This window comes from Camellia sinensis, chromosome 5 (genome assembly GCF_055761805.1).
Source record: "Camellia sinensis isolate YWXY chromosome 5, ASM5576180v1, whole genome shotgun sequence".
NCBI classification, from domain to species: Eukaryota; Viridiplantae; Streptophyta; class Magnoliopsida; order Ericales; family Theaceae; genus Camellia; species Camellia sinensis.
Genome location: NC_138965.1, coordinates 169,811,001 through 169,833,801, shown reverse-complemented (window position 1 = coordinate 169,833,801; position 22,801 = coordinate 169,811,001). Strand labels below are relative to the sequence as shown.

The window sequence follows — 22,801 nt, the reverse complement described above, 5'->3', positions numbered from 1 at the left end:
AATTTGTCAACTTCATCAACAACGACTGAAGTATGCTCCGTAGCCGACTATCGACTCTTCTAGATAATTGGTTTAACCTTTGGGTCAACGTTTAAATGGTGTTAGGCTACGCTCGGATCCACTCCCGACATCTCATACGGCGTCCAGGAAAATACGTCGATGTTGCTGAGTAAGAAGGAAACCAGCTCTTGTCGTTCAGTTGCATTTAGGGAGGTGTCGATCATGAAGAACTTGTCAGGTTCCCCTTTGATTCTGATCTGATCGAGGCCTTCGGTTGCCTTATCACTGGGGTTTTTCTAACGTCCTCTACGACTTCTCGACCTGGAACTTCAATCGAGTTTACTTCTAGTTCCTTCGGCTTCTTTGTCGAAGTAGTAAGGTAACATGCCTTTGCCAACTTTTGAGAACCCCAAATTTGCTCGATGCCATGTTGCGTTGGAAAGCAGAGTAACTTATGGTAAGTACTCGGTACGGCCTGCATTGCATGTAACTAGGTTCGCCTCACCATGAGATTGTATAGGGATACAAGTTTGATGACCAGAAACTCGACGTCGACTGATTTGGTACCTGCATGGACTACTAATGTGATCTTGCCCAAAGGGTACTCGGGGTTGGCATTGAAGCCAAACAGAGGATAGTCGCCTAGTAGCAAGTCTGAATCAGTGAAGCCGAGTTTAACAAATGTTTGATAATACATTATCTCAGAGGTGCTCCCTTGATTGATCAAAATGCGTTCAACGATGAATCTTTGTACGCGCAACTCGACAACAAGGGCATCATCATGGGGGAGCGTTACTCCTTTAAGATCGGTGTCGTCGAAGCTAATTTTTCTGGTCTCATGAGGCCGTTTGGCTGGTGTAAACGGCCTGGATGGACTGGGTTGTAGCTGGATTGTCTGTACCTGGGTTGCTAGTAACAAACTGTATATCATGTGAATCACACCAAGTGGAGGTGAATCTGGCTATAAACTACTGTATTTGGTGGATTTTTCTTACGGACATGTTGTGCCAGTCGGCCGTCTTGCACCAATTCCTTCAAATGGTCCTTCAGTGCATAACAGTTGTCTGTGTCGTGGCCACGGTCCTTGTGATATTCACACGCCTATCCCTCCGTCTAGTATCAGGGGGTCCAATCATTTTGGACGGCCACTTAAAGAATGGTAGATGCTGGACTTTGGATAGGATCTTACTGATCTACTCTGCCAACTCCGTATACTTCTTGTCCGATCGTCTGGTGCCCCTGCTATCCACTTGATACTGTTCGTTCGAACGATGTGAACACTACTCGCTTGATCGACACGAATCACGCCGATTGTCTCGTTTAGCCCGACTCCGAGGTTCAGGGCTTCTTGGTGGTACAACGCTTATTGACTGAACCAGACCAGATGGGGCCAATTTCATAACTTTCTATCTGGCCTTGACGCAAAGGGCATCGTCTTCCACCTTGCAATACTCCTCAACTTTCTTCATTAGCGCCCAGACTGTTTTGGGAGGCCATCTGGTCAAAGAGCTTCGGAGAGGACTATCGAGGTGTAACCCCATTTTAAACGTGATGATGGCCATGGAATCATTGTAGGCATCGTCCACCAAGTTGAAACACTCCCAGTAGTGTACCAAATACTCCCGGAGGGTCTCTTCTGGTTTAATTTGCATTGCCCAAAGAGAGTCAGCTTGCTTTGGCTGAACCTCATTGGTGATGAATCTTGCTCTAACGGATTTTCGAAGCTAATGAAAACTTTTTATTGAAGCCGGCTCCAGTTTATAATATCATCTGACCGCCAATGGTCCCAGGCTGCTTGGAAACATTCAGCACATGAGGGCTTCATCATTAACATGCAACGTCATCGCTTGTTTGTAATGACAAATGTGTTCCGTAGGGTCTGACTTACCGTCATACAAGGTGAAGGTTGGTGCTTAAAACTTTTTAGGCAATACAACCTTTGCAATGTAGCCTATGAAAGGATCGTGTTTATCCTCTTCATTCCAACCATCATCTCATTTCCCCTGCCTGCGCCGTACATACAGACTTCCTTTGGATGAACTGGACATGTCAACTCACCCCTTCTTCCTGGGTTCCTGAGATGATGAGTCGGAAGCACTGTTGCCACAATGCTTCCAATGGCAACGCCGTCGATCATTCTTCTTTTTCCCTAACGACCGACCCCAGTCATAATGTGGTGTAATTGGTTAGGATTTGGCTAGCTCAAGTGCCAACTCCTTATGCAAACGTTTGTTATCAGCCGCCATGTCTTCCAGACGTTGTTCGTTTCACTTTAGTTCATCCATGTTCGTGTACATGGTTTCCTGCATCGAGGTAAAAAGCGAAGTTTGAGCCACTAGGTTGAAGTTCAGGGCCCTTTGCGCAGTGATATTCTCCGGACCAAGCATGGTTCTTGGTGTAACATCATCCCTTAGTGTAACATCATCAGCAACGAGTGAAGGATCATCTAATACGTCTGCCATGAACGTATTTGAGTATTCCCACAGACGGCACCAATTGTGGGGATGGGGTTTGGAAATACCCTTTGGCCCAAGCAGACTTTCTTAATCCTCAAATTGATACCTGAAATGATGATGTATACTCCGATTGGGGGTGCGGAATTAGTACTTCGTCAGGCAAGTTAATATTCTCTGAAGTTTATCTTCTATATCAAGTTATCACCTCCCCCTCTTTGGCTGATGGTCCTCCTCTTTTATATTGCTCTTTAGGGGCCCACTTTCTATTATGGGCTCCCTGCCCTCACAGCTGGACCCCCAGTATTCCACAAGATCCGTGGACTATTCGGCTCTAAAGGTAGATTCTAGTCAGCCACAACCCTGATCATCACTACATATTCGGTGGTTTTGAGGATGAAGCCCAATCTAGGCAGACTTAAACTCCGCCCTCATAGAAACTTAGAAGTGAGTGTGTTTTCAAAGGGGTTCAACCTGATTTGTTTGAGTTATGCGAGCTTATTAAAATCAGAGTGAGTGGCTTTATAGCTCAATAATTCATCAAAGGAGTTTCATTATTTGAGTAATGATTTGTTTGTTTAATATTAGGCAGATTGGAGTTTGTATTGGTGGAGGTTTATATTTGGTCTTGCCAATTTGGGTGAGAGTTAAGTGTGTTTGTTCTCGTACTGAGGAATTAATGCTTGAGATCGAATCTCTCCAATGTGGTGTTCAGGTTGGCTTTGGCCATGTATATGATTGGCCTTACATTGGGTGTCAACATAATTGGAATATATATATATATATATATATATATATGTTTATCAACAAAAGTGAATTTTATTAATGAAACAAAGTATGAGATATATAGGATGAGTGTAAAAAGAATCATAACCAAACTAAATGAACTCAACTAAATTGATATCAATAAATAAGCCTAAGAGTGATGATATAGAGCTCTAATAGTAGAGCTCACTTATATGGCGAGGCAAGCAAAAAAAAAAAAAAAAAAAATAGCACAAAATATCACATCACAGTGAAATCCATCACAATTAAAACTCTTTAAAACTCTTTTTTTTAAAACTCTCAATCATTTTTGATAAGCCTAACCATAGGTTATTACTGCTAACACCAGAAGACCACATAACAAAAGTACAATAAATAAAATAGAGAAGGTAGAGCATTCCAAACTCTAGCTAGCAATCAGATTATCAAACGGCCCTTAGCGGGCCAGACTAGAAAAGACATCTAGCTGAAAATTTTCTTCAATCAACTTAGCTGGCCAGTACAATGGGAGAATATGAAAAAACCGTGAGAATAGAAAAAATAATTATAAACATATTATGCAATTGGTTCATGAACTTAGATGGGTGTGTACAACACTTTACAATTTTTTATTTAAATTTTTAACAGATAACTAATAAAAAGATTTAATATTTAAATTCAAATAATTTAAAATAACTAATTAAAATAATTAATTATTAGATTTAAAATATTAAAGGGATAAAAGTGTATATAATCGATAGTTAAGAAAGTTTAATGTAATTTATCTCCTCTTTTTCTGTTTTTGGTAGAAGAAAAAGGAATCGCACAAGTTTCGCGAGTCCCGGTCCCAAATTAAGATGTTACTTCAGACAATCTATAAAGACGGCACATCAAGAAACAATAGAGGATAGTGGCAATGATGAAACTCTATCTAGGAGTGTAATTTTGGCCCGCAGCCCGAGATGGGTCCGGCCCATTAAGGCCCGAGCCCGAGCCCAGCCCGAGGCCTTGGGCCAAGGCCTGAGGCCATCGTTTTGAAGCCCGACCCATCGGCCCGCTCAAGGTTCGCCAAAGGCCCAACCCGAGGCCCGGCCCGCCTGAGGTCTAGTATTATTTTTAATGGAATATAATAAAATTTTGGTGAAAAAAATTTTAAAAATTGTTTAGGCCTGTCCAAACTTGAGCCTAGCCCCAAGCCTAGGGGCCCAGCCTGAGGCCCGGCCCACTGGCCCGCCCAAAGCCCGAATATCCCTGGGCCTGGGCCTAGACTTGGGCTTGGGCCTAGTTTTCTGGCCCGTGGCCTGGCCCGATTTCTTGGCAGGAGCCCGTAAGGCCCAACATGGGCTCGAGCTGGGCCGGGCCAAAATTACACCCTTAACTCTACCCCAGCTTTTCTATACTTTGTCCCTTTCTTTTTCTTTAATAAATTGCTTTAATTGCTATAAAAAAATAATAAATAAAAAAAAGTTAAATTATTTTTTGTCATTTTTCTATGTTTTGCTAGTTTCTTATTTTGGTCTTTAAAATTTCTTTTTCTTTCTTTTTCACTTTGATTATTCTTGTTTCAAGTTTTTTCTACTTTATTTCTAAAACAAATTTATATTAAAAATTAGGCAAAAACTAACATATTAACTATCACATGATATAAAAATATTTATTATATATGACTTATATCTTTGACATAAACTTAAATTTCAGTATAATAATATATTTTTTTTATATTATGTTACAATTATTGTGACATTTCTAACTAATTTTGATCAGAAATGAACTATATGAGTAAATTGAAAAAAATTTGAAACATAAAAAGCCAAAGTAGGAAAAAAACAAAATAAATGTCAAAGTGAAAAAATGACTAAACATAAATGGGGCAAAGTATAAATGACCCTTAATATATGAACGATCATACCACAGTGAGTATTCTCGAAACATTAAGTAAACATTATTTATGCAGTATTTCAAACTAATCATGTAACAAAAATTTTATTAAAACATTATTTGTATTAGTTAGTTAAGTGATAATGGAGGATTTACGGGTTGCTTAGGAACATGTTTTTCAATGACTTTTGATTTTTTTAGTTAAAATATGAGATAATATATATATATATATATATTTATGATTTTTTTTACAAAAAGATGCATAAATAATGGAATGAATGGAAAGAAATCTTTGACTTTTGTGTACTTATTGGCTTTTATTTTTTTTATATTATAGTTTTTTCACTTTTAAATTATTATTATTATTAGTTTCTAAATGATTTCTCAATATTTGTTATAATTTTTCATTTGTCATGAATTTTACGACTGAGACATGACAACATACATTTATTAAGTACATAATGAATGATTGTGATTTCTCTTTTGAAAAAATTCATGTCAATAGAGATTTTAAAAAATAATTATAAATATGTGATAAATTTTATAAATGTTAATAATTAAAATTATATATATATATTTTTTATATTATCACTAAAGAGTAATTTTTCTGTTCTCTTTTATAACAAAATTATTACATAAATGACATCACATATACTGTAACCATATCTAATAATTTTTGGACCATTTAAATTTAATGGCTCTGAATTTCACAAAATTCAAATGAGATAAGGCAAAAGAATGATGGAGATAAGGCCACATGCATGCATTGACCCGTTAATAGATTTTTATGTATGAAATTTCAATGCTGATGTAGGCCATTACGTCACTACCACCCTTAAAGTCACGAATGGCCATCCATTTCAACCACCACCACCACTACCAACACTAACACCAACACCACCAGCTACAATGGCTTCCCAAAATAACCACCTTCACTTCGTTTTAGTACCTCTAATGGCCCCAGGCCACTTCATACCCATGATTGACATAGCCAAATTACTGGCACAACACGGTGTGACTGTCACTGTCGTCACCACCCCTCTCATTGCTTCCAGATTCAACCCAATCATCAACCGTGCAATTGAATCCGGACTCCCCCTCCGCCTTCTCTCTCTCCGGTTCCCGTCCGTAGAGGCTGGCCTGCCGGAGGGGTGCGAAACGGTAGACACCGTGCCCTCTCTAGACCTAATAAGAAATTTCTACGTTGCCATCTTCCTGTTGCAAGAACCATTCGAGCAGTTGTTTGAAACGCTCGAGCCGTCTCCAAGTTGCATAATAGCTGACAAAATTATTGCTTGGCTAGCCGACACTGCTCGAAAGTTTCAAATTCCTAGAATTATTTTTGATGGAACGAGTTGCTTCACTCTTTTATGCACACACAATTTACATATTACCAAAGTTCATGAGAGTGTGTCCGAGTCAGAACCGTTCGAGCTCCCGGGCTTGCCTGAAAAAATTCAGCTAAAAAAATCTCAGTTGCCCCCATCAATCAATCCAGGTTCATTATTGGTCGTGCAAGACTTCCGGGTGAAAATACAAGCTGCGGAAGCCGAAGCATATGGGGTTGTGATTAACAGTTTCGAAGAGCTGGAATCGAGATACGTGGACGGGTATCGAAAGGTGAAAGGAGATAAAGTTTGGTGCATTGGACCGCTATCGTTATGCAATAAAGACAACTTGGACAAGGCTCAAAGAGGAAACAAGGCTGCCATTGACGAAAACCAGTGCTTGAAGTGGCTCGATGAACAAGAGCCAGGATCGGTGGTCTACGCATGCCTTGGAAGCATCGGTCGCCTCTCACCTCTTCAGTTAATCGAGATCGGTCTAGGCTTGGAAGCGTCGAAACGCCCGTTTGTGTGGGTCATAAAAGGCGGAGCCAAAGCAGGAGAGATAGAGAAGTGGGTGGAAGAAGATGGATTCGAGGAAAGAGTACAAGGGAAAGGCCTTGTGATCCGAGGGTGGGCACCGCAAGTACTCATATTGTCGCACCCAGCAGTGGGAGCATTTTTGACACACTGTGGGTGGAATTCGACATTGGAAGGGCTTTGTGCGGGTGTGCCGATGATAACTTGGCCGATGTTCGCAGAGCAATTTTTTAATGAGAAGCTGATTGTGCAGGTTTTGGAGGCCGGAGTGAGTGTTGGGGCTCAGGCAATTGGGCACATGTTTGGGGAAGACAAGTGTACGGTGTTGGTGAAGAGAGAGGTAGTTAGGGAAGCCGTGGAGGAAGTAATGGGTGAAGGAATAGAAGGGGAAGAGAGAAGGAGAAGAGCGAGAGTGCTTGGGGAGATGGCAAAAAAGGCAATGGAAGAGGGGGGTTCTTCGTACTTGAATGTGAGATTTTTGATTCAAGATGTCATCAAACAAGTTAACCACAAGGAATCAATTGAAGAAGACGGTGCGTGTGGGTCTTAAAAGTTGATGAGCAAAAGCGATGTTATGGAGTTTAGATTTTAGATTTTTTTTTTTTTTTTTGTTGATATTCTTTAATATTTATCTTGTTGAATTATGAATTGGAAGTTTGAACTGTAGTTCAATGAGAAAGTATTCGGGCCATATGCAACTGTGGAGCTTTTTCATATGCATTGAAGTTGCGTCTGCTGCATTTTGCAGAGAGGAGATTGAAGATTGAGAGGTGACTATGAGTAGTATACCCGTGAGAGAAAATGGATTTGAAGTTGCAATGACAACAGGGATAAATTTTAATTTGCTCGAGGTAAATTCAAATGGTAGTCCAACATCTATATTTTATTGGCTAAAATATTGAGTCCTATCATTTTATTTATTTTTATTTTTTTTTGTCTCCTATAAAGAGACAATCTGATACGTGTGATGATTTATGTAATGTGAACACTGCCTATATTTGTAGAGTGAAGTGGGATTGAAGAGAGAGAATTGAATAATAAAAGAAGAGAGATGATAAAATTGAATAAAAAAAAATAAGAAAAAAGAAAAACTCTTCTGCATGCGTAAATTTGAACAAGTGCCTATTTTTTATCTAAATATTTTTTAATCATAAAATATCTAATATTATCATAAAAATGTGTAATTTTATTTCCTAATCATAAATTATCATAATTATTAATAGAAAAATATGTAATATTTATTACAAAATACATAATATATATCAAAAAATATGTAACAAGCTGCATATTGTACACACCCTATAGACACTACAAGAAATTACATTTTTCGCAATGCAACAAAATATATTGCTAAAAGCAAAAACTCGTTAGCAAAAAGTTTTGCCGATACGTAGAGCTACATTGGCAATCCGTAGGTAAAAGTGAGTCGGCAAAAGTTTTTGCCAACGTAATTATCATTGCGTTGATAAAAGTAATGCCTTTAGCGACGAACATAGTTGTCGATAAAAACTTTCATCCATCGTCGACAATTTATTTTGCGTCAATAAAAGTAGTTTAAATATGATGATTGTGTGGCACTTTTTCCGACACAAATTTGTATGGACAAAAAATATACTTTTAGCAATAAAATATGAGTAACTTTTGGCGACACATTTACATCGAAAAATGTTGCCATTTGCCGACGATTTATTTGTCAATAAAGCTTTACTTTTAGCAACGACAAATTAGCATTGGCAAAAAATACACTTCTAGCAACACAATATGAGTAAGCAAAAGTAAACTTTTGGCAACACATTTACGTCGGTAAATGTTGCTATTTGCCGACGATTGTTTGTCAATAAAAAATTACTTTTGGCAACGACAAATTGGCATTAGCAAAAAATACGCTTCTAGTAACACAATATGAGTAGGCAAAAATAAATTTTTGACAACACATTTACCAACAAGTTTGTAGAGAAAGCTTTACTTTTGGCAATGACAAATTTGCAGCGGCAAAAATAATTGAAAATAATTCATATTTTTTTATAAGATTTACAGATTTACAAAAGGCATCCCTCAGGCACCACTATTACAAACTAATGACATTGATATGAAATCACCTAAAGTTGATGTGCAGGCAAAAACACACTGTTGATATTGCTTTTAGAAGCAGTGTATAAAACCTGAAAGGGTAAACTCACTAAAATACCCAAATACTTCCAAACTGTGAACCCACAGTAGAAACAGCTGACAACAAAATGAAAACATAAAACTAACAAAGATAAGCAAAACGGCACGACAATCACCCACAAACTTATGCAGCAGACCAGCATTTAGTAGCACCCGCCTCACAGTAACATTGTAACAGCAGCAGCCCAGCAAGCATCAGCTACCAGGGCAGCAGCAGCAGCAGCAATAATAAACTAACAGCAGCAGCAGACCAGCAAGCAACAACCATCAGCCACCTGCAAAAAAGAGGATCCAGTAGCAGCCTCTATTGATCAATGACAACTTTAAAACAAAGCCCAATTAGCTTTTTTTTCCCGCTTACATACATGAGTTTCCTTCAGCTGGTCACCAGTAGATCCACTCTTAGAGAGACGCTCACTACCAGCAAGGTCAATAATATTCAGGACACCTTGTACTTGTTCAGTGCTCTGAAAAATAAGAGAAGAAAAACAGTTAATCATTGACTGGCATATTTGTGTGTGTGTGTGTGTGTGTGTGTGTGTGTGTGTGTGAGTTAATAGATATGAAAGAGCAAGTACTGGCCAAAACATGCTGTCTTATTTAGGAAGTAATCTATGGATGCATAAGTGATCTATAGAAGGAAACAATTGCAAAAATTATAACTAGACGGGGCCATATTTGATAATAAAGTTATAATTATTTCTTTCATAGCAGCTGTATTGTACATAGCTATATTAAAAGATACTTTTTTTTTTTTTTTTTGATCAACCAAAAAACTTTATTGATGAGAAAAACCTTTCGCTGGAATGAATTACTAATATGCTTCAGACAAACATATTTCTCAAAAAGTTCCAGTAGGAGGGGTCAAACACCAACAAAATAAATAATTCGACTTCAAGTAGTTAAGTTAGTTTACCATAGTCATTGAGCATGGTTCATCTAACATAAGGAAGAACAAGACTAAAATCAGCTAAAAACTTCAATATATATATGTATATGAACAAAGTTACAGTATAAATAGATTTTTTTTTTTTTTTTTTAAAAAAAAAGATCACTTATACAGCAGTTGTGGAAATTGATATAAAAATCGAGTGTAAAATGAAATCGCGTTGTTTTGAGCTATCAACTGAAGAAAGCAAGTCCAACGATTACAATAAAGACCAAAAAAGATAGCCAATTTCCAATAATTGTTAATAATGCCGCTACATAGATGCCATCGCAACATAATCTACAAAGATCACAAGCCTTTTGCATCAAACAACATAGTTGTCCTCCCATAGAAGCTATATTGTCACTTAAAAATAGCAGCATTTTAAGTGAAGATATCAATCCAAAGATTAGCATCCTCTGTAATATATTTCATGTGTGCTTCTTCTACAGCTTCTGGGAGATGCATAACTTACAGATTTTATTAAATCAAATCCCTTCTAACATAACCAGATAGAACAAAACAACCATAAGAGAACAACAAATCAACAATACTTTACTCAAGTTTGTATCCCATCCTCAAGCATAGCCATTTATTATTTTTCAGTCATCAATTGGAGCTAAACAACCATGTCACACAAATGAGTCATTTTAATAAACAATGTAAATTTGTTATTCATCATCAAACATAGTCGTTTTAATATCCATCAAATTATAAAAAGAATGGTATTTAGAACTCACTTGATATATAATACAACTTATCCCTGCCTTGTCATAGTTTTTGTAATAGAAAAGGCAATTTTATTTGAATCAATGTTGATAAAACGGTAACTAAAATTAAAATTATGCACGCAAACACAACCAAGGAGCAAATCATTGTCATGCAAATAAGCATTTCCATGATCCACTTTAGCCTACATTTTTATCATGGAACCTCTTGTTTTGAGAATATAACAATCTCCTGTATATAAAATGACTAGTGAAGATAAGAAAGTAAAGGATTCAGATAACAACTTCAGGTGCAAAGTTTTGGAACCAAGTACCTTTAATAGATTAAGAGCACTTTTCCATTATATGCTGAATCCTTGATACGAAATGGGAAAGAAGGTATGTATCATGAGAATGATAAGAGCTACACCCTGCACAAGAAATAGAAAATCACATAATTTTAACAATAATAGCAACAATAATAATAACATAAAATCAAACCAAGCCTTGTGTCCAACTCGATGGGGGCAGTTATATGGATCCATTTTCGCTATTCCATTCTACATAGGACTATATATTCAATTAAATTAAATAAATTCACATCCATCATAGTGAAACAGCCCAATCCCAACTAGGTTGGCACTAAGCAGCTCACGAAATCATATGACAGCACCAAACCAAGAATATATTGATGAGGGACCAACAGATAAACTAGAGCATAGCTATCAAGACAGCAGTGCTAGCAGCACAGAGACACTGGATTATCAAATGCACCAGAAACAAGCAGCACCAGCACAGATACACCAGATTAGCATAACAGAATATGAGATACAGCAGATACACCAGAACAGCCAAACAGAATAGAGATACACCAGAGCAACACATAGATACAGAGGCAAACACACATAACAGCAGAACAAGAGCAACACACAAATAAAAAATGAAAAATATCATTAAATCCCCAAATAAAATTCTCAATCAAGAAAGAGTATTTTGATTTCCAGGTTAGGAAAACATTGATCAAAACTTTTCTAATCAATATTTTGCTCTGTTGTTTAAAATATTTTATGGTTAGACTCATTATTTTGTTTATTTATTTTCCTAATCAATAGGAGGCCATAGCCTGGGAATTAGTAGTGTTGCCTGTAACAAAACTTGAATACTTAACCTTTTGGTTTAGCCTACAGATTGGCCTTTGGGGATAGGAAGCACCTCTCGGCAATATACCAACCAAGAAGAAAAGCACTACAAATCAAAAAGTTAAAAGAGGCCACAAAGCTCTCTATATCACTTACTCCCTATCTTTATGGCTTACATCACTCAACACACTCCATAAAAGAGGCCAGCCAAACCTACAAACAGTTAGCTAACAGCATAGCTGCAAACAAATAGTTAGAACCAATCCCAAGCAAGATCAATAGCAAATTAGAACAAATCAGATCAACCTGTATGCTCAACCATAAGAAAACCATTTGAGGGCTCATATCACACAACCCACAAAGCTCTATAGATCACTCACTCCCTATCTATATGGCTCTCGTCACTCAACACACTTCCCTAAAATAGGCTAGCCAAACCTACAACAGTTAGCTTACAAAATAACATATAAAATCCTTGCACTACCAAATCCAACTGAGAACAGCAACAAATTTGATCAAATTAGATCAACAATATCAAGACTAGCAAAATCCCCTTCCACATTCAATATACCTGTAGCAGTGTTAGCCATCTGATTGTATGATAGAAAGAGGAAGAGACCACTCCTTAATATGCCAATCATTAGCCTATTCAGATTTAAAATTATTCATAGATAACAATCTATATCTATATAATAATGCTACCTAAACAAATGACCCTTTTTACTTGCATGATCAAATAGGGTTTTCACTAAAAACAAACTTAAACCTTAGGAACAAGTCGCGTGGATCTTCTATGAAGCTCTCTCTCAAGAAGATGCTTTCTACTTCTTAGAATCTTATCATTAGGTTCACCACATTTGAGATCTTCACCCTCAGATCGAGATACATATACCTATAAACTTGATAAAATCTAGGCCTTTAATAGTAAAGATTCATCTAGATTGTTTCATCTTGTAACCTCACCACTTGAAGTTCTTGAATTTGAGATTGGTCAATCCATTGGCTTCCATCTTAACAATTTTCTGCCATGAACTTTGTATATATACGACCACTCAGCCACTCACACAACCTGTTGACCTCTACCTCTTCCCATGCTCGCAACCCTCTTCTAAATACCAGATTCCATTCCCCTATGTTGTCCCTACTCCGATTGTACCGCATCAGAGAGCCTTCCTTTCCACAGATAAGCTAAACAATCTTGGAAACACTTCACTGAGCCTACTACTATTCCACCACTTATCAGTTCATAAATGAATTCTCTCCCCATTAACAACCTTCACTTTTGCATTTTCCAAATAAAAGTCAAAACAGTAGAAATTTGAAATCTGATGTAGAAATCTGATGTAATACAAAATAGATAATGAAGCTGTGGTTTTATTAATGGGTGTGTGGTAACGTGTGTAAAGCTGAAAATAAAACTTTACGCTAAAGCATAGAAAAGATAATGAATGAATCCATTAGCATAATCTCTAAAAATTACATATTAAAAGTAGCTCAAAAAACATCGTCCCCACATTCATGCTCTATAATTTTTCAAGATCATGAAAAATTAAATCAAATTAATTGACTTAATTATTTGCACAACACTTGGTTGATTTGGCCATCAGAACCAAAACAACCACAAACTAAAAACTTTCACTTTCATTTCATCCACTTTGAAGGCAAGCAAACTGATCATCAGAGTACAGATAACAATACTATACTTATTCTATCTATTCTTCTGTTCTATTTGTTCTATTATAGCGAACGGCCCATTTGGGGTGAACCTTGTCACACTTTTTCCTTTACCAAAAAATGCCCTCCACTTTTAGTAACTGTCACATTCAATAACTAGAATACCTAAGCACACAAACGTGTGTAATTGAAATTATTGGGAAGATTATGGGTTAGAGTAGAGAGTGGTGGGCAAATTGCATACATCAGTTTTTATTGGTTGATTTTTCTTTTTAATCCTTAAAGTAAATAAATATTTAGCAAAAATCTAGTAGTGTTTGTTGGGGTTATTTTCAAATATCAAAATTAGGTGACATAGTTCATACCAAGTGAGTTGTGGCTTTATATAATATAATAAATACATAGATTGATTGCTAAACAGCTTTTCTCATTCATCACATTATCAAAACTATCACAGTTTTCTGATAAGAAAGAGGTCCAAGAGGTCCAAGAGGAGGTTCATTCAGTGTAATGTAATCTGCTGTTAAAGTGTAATGTAATCTGCTGTTAACTGTTTGAGTTATTGTTAGTTTGTTACCTGTACTGATATATAAACATGACTTGTAATCTCTTAGTTAAGATGGAATAAAGGTATCTTAGTTTTACTTTACCTTTCATCATGGTATCAGAGCACCAAGAAGCTCTCGCGAGCAATTCTCAAGCTTCATCTATGGAGTCCGCTGTTATTCCTTCCAATCTCAATCTACTACTATCAAATCTCAGTTCTCTTGTAACAGTGAAGCTGGATGGCTCAAATTTTGTTATTTGGAAGAATCAAATACAGAATCTACTTCGAGCCACAGATCTCCTCCCTATTGTTGATGGCTCAAAGAAGTGTCCTGTTGACACAATACGACAGTCTGCCGGAATAGAAATTCCAAATCCAGAAGCTGTTAAATGGAAGATGATTGATGCGCATCTACTCAGCTGCATCACTGCTACTCTCTCTCCTGCGATTTTCACTTCTGTGTTACATCTTCACACCAGTGCTCAGGTCTGGCAATTTCTTGATAAACATTTTACCTCTCTCTCTAGGTCGCATATCCACCAGTTAAAGAACAAATTGAGTTCTATTTCAAAGAAATCAGATTCAATGGAGGTGTATTTGAGCAAAATCAAAAGCATTGTTGATCAATTACGTGTTGCTTCGTCATTTGTGGAAGATGAGAATATTGTTCTTCTTACATTGAATGGATTGCCTTCTGAATATGATGCAGTTAAAGTAGCTATTCGAACTCGTGCAGAGTCCATTTCTATGGAGGATCTCTCTGCTCTACTTTGTTCCGAAGCTATTCACATTGAAGGAAAATTAAAACATAGTTCTGATCTAACTGTTGCTTATGCAACTGTGACAGACTCTCATGCTGCTTCTAATATTTCTAGAGGATTTAACTCTAATCATCAAAACAGAGGTTCTTCTCGTGGTGATTCTAGATGTGCTCATAGAGGCACTCGATTCTATTCAGGAAGATCCTCTCGTGACAGATCTCAAGGAAGAGGACAATTTGGTATTGTGTGCCAAATATGTGGTAAAGCTAATCACATAGCTCTTGACTGTTGGCATAGACTAGATACTCAATTTCAGTCTTCACAAGTGTCTCCATCCCAGCAATCAAAGCCATATCAGTCTCACTCTCAGCCATATCAGTCTCAGCAATCAAAGGCATATGTTACCTCTTTAACTGAGGACAATGGTTCTTGTTCTCCCTGGTTTTTGGACTCAGCTGCTTCTGATCATATCACCAATGATCTTCATCAACTTAACTCCATTCAACCTTACACTGCTGGTAATCAAGTCACTGTTGGTAATGGCTCTTCCCTTCCTATCACTCATACAGGTCAAGGTATATTACCTACTCCTCACCATTCCTTCAAACTAAACAAAGTTTTGCATGTACCTTCTATTAACTCTAATCTTGTCTCTGTGCATCACTTGGCTAAAGATAATAACTGCTCTATCACATTTGATCATTCTTCTTTTACTATTCAGGACAAGCTTTCCAAGGCCATCCTCCATAAAGGTTTTTATGCCAATGGACTATATCAATTCCACACTCCAACCACTGATTCCTCACATGCCTACAGCACTCCAACCACTGATTCCTCACATGCCTACAGTAGTTCAGTTACTTATGCTGCTTCTACTGACATTTGGCATCAAAGATTAGGCCATCCTTCTACTCTTAAGTTTCATTTGCTTAAACACAAATTACCTTTGTCTGTAGCTTCCACTAAAAGTACCTTTTCTTGTGTACATTGCTCTGTAGCCAAATGTCATAGGCTACCTTTTACATTGTCTAATTCCACTGTAACTAATCCACTGGCTTTGATTCACAGTGATGTATGGGGTCCCTTTAATAAATTTGCTTCTCCTTACAAATACTATGTGTTGTTCATTGATGATTTTACCAGATTCACTTGGCTTTATCCTCTTGTTTATAAAAGTGAAGTGTGTGCCAAATTTATGGAATTCAAAGCTTTTGTGGAAAAACAGTTTGGTTTTCCTCTCAAAATTCTTCGTAGTGATGGAGGTGGTGAATACAAGAATCATCCTCTTCAACATTATCTTCACACTCATGGTGTTCACCATCAGTTTTCCTGTCCACATACTCCCTCTCAAAATGGAGTGGCTGAGAGGAAGCACTTACATCTCACTGAAACTGCTATTTCTCTTCTTCATCAGTCCTCTATGCCTCTTCTTTATTGGTTTGATGCCATCGCTGCTGCCACCTATTTGATCAATCGTTTACCTAGTGTTTCTCTTAATAATTGCTCTCCTTTTGAGTTGTTGTATCATACTTCTCCTGATTACTCTCTACTAAAGGTATTTGGATGTCTTTGCTTCCCCTGGCTTAAACCTTATGCTTCTCATAAGTTGGCCCCTAAGTCGACTCCTTGTGTTTTTCTAGGTTATCATCCTAGTGTTAAGGGCTATAGATGTTTAGATCCTCAGACTGGTCATATTCATTTATCTAGACATGTTACTTTTCATGAACATGAGTTTCCTTTTTCTTCTTCTACTTCTGTTTCTTCTGTTTCTTCTCTTCCTCTTTTACAGGATTTCTTTTGGTCACCCTCTCCTCAGCATAGTTATTCTCAATCTGCTTTGACTTCAAAGTTTAGTGTCCAGCCTATATCTACACAGCCACAGTCTACATCTGTCCCAGCTCAACCTATATCTACACAGCCACAGTCTACATCTGTCCAGGCGCAGTGCTCTTCCCAGCCAGCATCTTCATCTGTCCAACCACAGTCATCTTCACAACCCCAGTCTTCTGATCTGGCTCCTCCTGCCCAATTTGCACAGCCTATATCTGCACAGCCTTCCTCTGCCTTGTCTCCTTCTGATCCTTCTCCTCCATCTATTCCTATTAATTCTATTTCTGTTGTTTTACCTCTTCCTCCTCCTGCTACTCTCAATTCTCATCATATGCAAACCCGATCCAAATCTCATTCTACTTGTTTCTCTTCTATTCTCACTTCTCCTGCTGGCTCCTCTCCTTCTCCTGATATTGAGCCCCTCTCTTATCAATCTGCTCTTGACTCTCCAGTCTGGCTCCAAGCCATGTTTGATGAATATGCTGCTCTTCAACATCAAGGCACATGGTCTCTTGTTTCTCTACCCCCTTCTAAGCAAGCTATAGGGTGTAAATGGGTCTTCAAAGTTAAAAAGAATTCTGATGGCTCAGTTGCTCGGCACAAAGCCCGACTTGTCGCTAAGGGTTTTCATCAACAACATGGTATTGACTTTCATGATACCTTTAGCCCTGTGGCCAAGCAACCCACAATTCGCATTTTTATCTCTTTAGCTCTTCATCATCATTGGCCTCTAAAACAACTTGACATATCTAATGCCTTTTTACATGGCAAGTTGGATGAAGATGTATACATGGAACAGCCTCCTGGTTTTGTGGATCCTTCTCAGCCTACCCTTGTTTGCAAACTTCACAAGGCTCTTTATGGTTTGAAACAGGCTCCTCGAGCCTGGTATTCTACTTTCTCCTCCTTTCTTCTCTCTAAAGGTTTTCTTCAGAGTCGTTGTGATTCTTCTCTCTTCATTCATTCTACCTCTTCTTCCATTACCTTTCTTCTTATATATGTCGATGACATTCTTCTTACTGGTTCTGATCCATCCTACCTTCATTCCTTATTAACTCAAATGCACAATGTTTTTTCCATGAAAGAATTAGGGGATATTTCCTATTTCTTAGGTATTTCTGTTCAGTCCACTGCTCAAGGCTTCTTTCTCTCCCAGCAGAAATATGCCTTGGAGCTTCTTCTTAAAGCTGGCATGACAACCTGCAAGCCTTGTGCTACTCCTTCATCAGCTAAACCTTCTCTTACTGCTGCTGATTCTCTCCCATTCTCCCAACCTTTTCTCTATCGCAGCCTTGTGGGTGCCCTTCAGTATCTTACTATCACTCGTTCTGAGCTCTCTTATGCTGTCAACCAAGCCTGCCAACATATGCATGCCCCTACTGTGGCCCATTTCTCTGCTGTGAAACGTATCTTACGATACATTAAAGGCTCCATTTCTCATGGTCTTCTCTTTGCTCCTAGTTCTTTTCATCTCACAGCCTACGCTGACTCTAATTGGGCTGGGGATGCCACTGACAGACATTCCACCTCTGGTTACTGTGTGTTCTTGGGTTCTAATCTCATCTCTTGGTCCTCCAAGAAACAGTCCACTGTGTCTCGCTCCTCCACCGAGGCTGAATATCGGTCCTTAGCACACACTGCTGCAGAACTCACTTGGTTGCAAATGCTTCTTGCTGATTTTCACATTCCTCAACCATCTCCACCTGTTCTTTGGTGTGACAACATGTCTGCCTTGTCCTTGGCTGCTAATCCGGTCTTTCATAGCCGCTCTAAACACATTGAAGTGGACTGTCATTTCATTCGTGAAAAGGTTGCTCGTCACCAGTTCTGTCTCAAATATGTTCCTTCTTTGGATCAATTGGCTGACATCTTCACCAAATCTCTGTCCACTGCCAGATTTTCTTTTCTCACTTCCAAGCTTCGTGTTGGTCTTCCCCCTCTCAGCTTGCGGGGGCCTGATAAGAAAGAGGTCCAAGAGGTCCAAGAGGAGGTTCATTCAGTGTAATGTAATCTGCTGTTAAAGTGTAATGTAATCTGCTGTTAACTGTTTGAGTTATTGTTAGTTTGTTACCTGTACTGATATATAAACATGACTTGTAATCTCTTAGTTAAGATGGAATAAAGGTATCTTAGTTTTACTTTACCTTTCATCACTCGTTTAAAAGTTGTTAAACGGTTTTAGTTATTTATCAAAATGCCCAAAAATTTAAATGTAAAATTGCAATTTATATTCCAAAAGTAGCGTCAAACCCTGACTTTCCAAAATTTCACAACCAAAACCCCAAAATTCACAAGCACTATAACCCCTAGATATGACCATACAATACCCCTTATAAAAAAACAAGCACATGCTAAGCAACATAATCAGAAATGCACAATTACATGAGAGGGGTGAGACTCACATTTGGCCCACGAATACAAGCAGCAATGTTCAAAGGATGGGTCTGCTTCAAATTCAAAGGAAGACAAAATTACTGTACATAACTACGAAATGCACTCCAATGTAATGAATAACTTGCAACTTTAGTCCAAAGCCTTAGGTCATGCAATACTCAAGGTGCTAGAAATACTTTTCCATCTGTAATGTAATTTGACCTGTTTTAAAATGCTTTAATTAGTTGTGCATTTTATCTGATGTTAGCAACACTTGTCAATATTTTGATATTTGTGTTACTTTGCTAGTTCAATCATTCCTCTGCATGCCTTTCTCAAATGAAATGCAAGCCGTCATATAAACCTGATCATCACATTGTTACATTATTTATGCTTCTTATTTCTCAGTGCAATTTGTTTTCGCCCTTAATATTTCTTGCACCAATCTCTTATTCCCTTGTGTAGTGGAGTCCTCAATGTTCCTTGAGGCCTCCGAAACTTGATAAATGGTTCTTACATGTCAAGCAAACAATTCTACCTATTAATTTTGGCAAGAAATGTACAATCTTCTCAACCTAGATGTCAATGGGAAGTAACGCAATATCCTGTGAGGGATCTTCTTACCCTTGCTATCATTTACTCTGCACCTAGATGCTTGACATGTGGGACATTTTTCCAAGTGAGCATTCTCTTACTAGAATAGTACACAATCATGTTTGCATGCATCGATGGGCTTATATCCCAAGTCTAACTCACGTAGTAACTTCTTGCACTCATAAATTGACCGTGACACCACATGGCCTTCTGGTAAGAATTGCCTTTGTATCTCCAAAACCTTGTGAAAAGACTTATTGCTCCACCTATTTTCTACCTTCACATGTAGCATCTGAGTTTTTGCAACCTGGGTACAAGCAACACTAGGAAGCATCTAACAATTTATTAAAGTGTCGTACATCCTCTCTTTCTAGAGTATCACCCTCCATACAATTCCCCCTCTAATAGTCCTCTATCAGTTCATCATATTCATCTTGATCCTTGTCATTTTCACCATTGCTTTCATCAAGGTTATTGTGTTCTGGAAGTTCACTGTGTTCTAACCAAGTGGTGTATGATACTATTATCCCACTTATGAGCAAATGGGCCTTCACAATATCATACTCCTGCTTATAAAAGTTACAACAATTGATGCATGGGCACTTAATCTCCCTAGCCTCACCCAAATGAGCCTTTGCAAATTCAATAAATGAGTTCACCCTATCCACGTATGGCTGACGGAATCTGTTAGAAATTAACATCCAATCCCTGTCCATATCTGATCATAAGATAATAGTTAACATCAATGGGGCATATCCTTTATTTATTTATTTATTTATTTATTTATTTATTTTTTATTATTATTATTATTATTATTTATTTTTTAAACATAAAGACAAAGTAGTTAATATTATTTTAGAGTGACACATCATCGTCAATAAAGGTGCATCTAGCTATACGATTTTTTAATTTTGTATCAAGGCTTCGACCAACAAGTCCTTTAAAATTCTATTCTATCTATATATATTATGTATTAAGTTAAGTGTTTTTCATATCTATCAAACCAAAAAAAAAAAATGTTTTTCATTTTACATTCCTAAACTTAGTCATGAATTGGGTAAGTGTCAAAAGGAAGTTAAATAGCAATAGCAATCCTAAGCCTATATCACCAAGGATCCTCTAGAGTGAAATTTCCCTAAAGTTTCTTAAAGTGCTACAGTGTATGGTTGAGATTTATTGGCAAGTCACATCAGAAAAATTGATGTGACTTGCCAGTAAATCTCAACCATACACTGTAGCACTTTAGGAAACTTTAGGGAAAAATCACTCTAGAGGATCCTTGCTCAAGCCTATATATGTTGTGGACAAAAAAATGAAACCTTAACAAAACAACACAAAGAACTAAAAGAAAACTCTTGCCCCTAAACATCAAAACAGCCATAGGACAAAAGCAACAAACAACAAGACAAACTCAAAATATAAATACATGGTATATTTGGTTTGGATTTTCAAATGAATTTTATAATTAGATATTTTAAAGGAGTGTACCATTTGAAATTTTGTTTGGCTGTATAATTTGAAAATAGTTTTTATAAATATGAAATTTAAAATTTATTTGGTTTTGGAGTTTCAAGAAACAGTGTTTAAATTTTAAACTTGAATTAAGTCAAACCATTAAAACCCTACAAAATCCTTGACATCATGGAATGCAAAAATCTGGACAAAAGCTCAATACCTTTAGAACATATTATTACTCCAACAGGTAATGAACATGGTATAGGTAATGAACATGGTCTAGGTAATGAACAAGTAATTACTCCAACAGATGATAAACATGGTCTAGGTAATGAACAGGTAATGAACATGGTCTAGGATAATCCAAGATGTAGTATAATGTGGTAATGAATTGACGTTTCAAGTCATGGAACATGGCCTAGTCCACCTTCCTTTAACTGAAAAACAGATAATTACTCCAACAATAACCGTGGTTAAATTATCTGCTCTCATATTCCCATGTATGGCATTCTCCTGTTCAATACCTATTCCAGCTCTCGAATTTTGAAAGCTAATGAGTGTTGTTGATTTGATTTGAAATTTGTTTCCCACTTCCCTTGATCCAATTAACATAAAAGATAAGTGAAATGAAAGAAAACAATTTTTAGCTGAAGATGGCTACAAAAATATGTACTATGTAAAATGCCATGGGTACATATAACATATTGAGTGTGCATAATATTAGCTACCAGACTTGTTGGAGATTAAAAATGCTTAAAGTACTCTTTTTTTGACCCAAGTGTGTCAGTGAATCTAAAGTCAGCCTTGTATGCTACTATACGTACGTGTAGATGTATAATAAGATTATTCAGTCCCATGCTCAATTTTATTGTCAATGGGCAAGAGAATCGCCCCATCGTTTCCCCATCAGCACAAAATAATTTTCCACGTTGAACTACTAGTGTTCAACTCTTGAACTTTAGCCCGGTTAAATTGCACCACTTAGCATAGAAGTTTAAAAAAAACAAATTAAAAAGAAGGATAGATAGACAAGAAAAAGAAGACATGGCTTTAGCCCAAGTAGAAAAACATATTTAATCTGTTAAAATTCTATAGATACATATCAATATTCCATAAACACAGCCAATTTTTTTTAGTTTTTTTGAAGGAAAAAAATTTAAAATTAGTTTCTGAAAATAAAACCAAACATATTGAAATTGATAATCTAACCACATTCTTTGGGAAAGTTTAAATTATCTCAAATTAGCCATCTCAACTTAAGAGTTTATTTGGGCTTGATGAGTTCATTTTGTGATCTAATTCAATGATCACTTTAATTTTACAATTCAATAACTAGAATATTTAAAACTCTTTCAAAAGTTATAATAAAAACACAAATCACTAAATCACCTCGTCCCACTAGCAAAACTTTTACCAACAAATAGTGTTATTGTCGCTAAATGTTTAACTCTTTGCCCACGTCAACTTGTCGTTGCCCAAAGTAAGCACACTAATAGCAACGCTCATTGTGTTGCTAAAAAATAATCCTCATAGCTAAAACTTTTGAAATTTTGGCACCAACCAATAATTTTGGCGCTTAGTGAATGTTATGTTTTTTTTAGCGACGGTAGTAAATTGCGTCGGAAAAGGCCTACTTTTACCAACAAAATTCATCACTGTGTCGCCAAAAATATACTTTTGCCTA

General features: G+C 37.2%; 1 pseudogene across 1 annotated transcript; it reads left to right on the top strand.

Annotated features, from left to right (window-relative positions):
- The first annotated feature begins 5,704 nt into the window (after positions 1-5,704).
- LOC114302832 (UDP-glycosyltransferase 73C4 pseudogene) lies at positions 5,705-7,631 on the top strand (annotated as a pseudogene). The gene has a single exon (XR_014330486.1). The product of XR_014330486.1 is annotated as a UDP-glycosyltransferase 73C4 pseudogene (transcript).
- The last annotated feature ends 15,170 nt before the right edge of the window (positions 7,632-22,801 follow it).